Source organism: Vombatus ursinus, unplaced genomic scaffold, assembly GCF_900497805.2.
Source record: "Vombatus ursinus unplaced genomic scaffold, bare-nosed wombat genome assembly UNPS02015066.1, whole genome shotgun sequence".
NCBI classification, from domain to species: Eukaryota; Metazoa; Chordata; class Mammalia; order Diprotodontia; family Vombatidae; genus Vombatus; species Vombatus ursinus.
Genome location: NW_020954844.1, coordinates 7,669,770 through 7,669,999, shown reverse-complemented (window position 1 = coordinate 7,669,999; position 230 = coordinate 7,669,770).

The following is a 230-nucleotide window of genomic DNA, read 5'->3' as shown; positions in this document are numbered from 1 at the left end:
TGGAACTTTTCTCAGTGCCTGGGGCCTCCTTACTCTGAAACATCCAACCATGCCTATGGTCTTCTCAGCCTAGAATATCGCTCAGCAAGGCCTATCTCTTGTCTCACTGTTGAGTTCATTGGGTGGCTTCCATTCTGTCGGAAGGGCCCAAGCCAGCCTCCATTCCCCTTCCTGCCTCGTCTACTCTGCCTCACTTACATCCAATAATGGGCAAGTCAAGTCATAGTCCC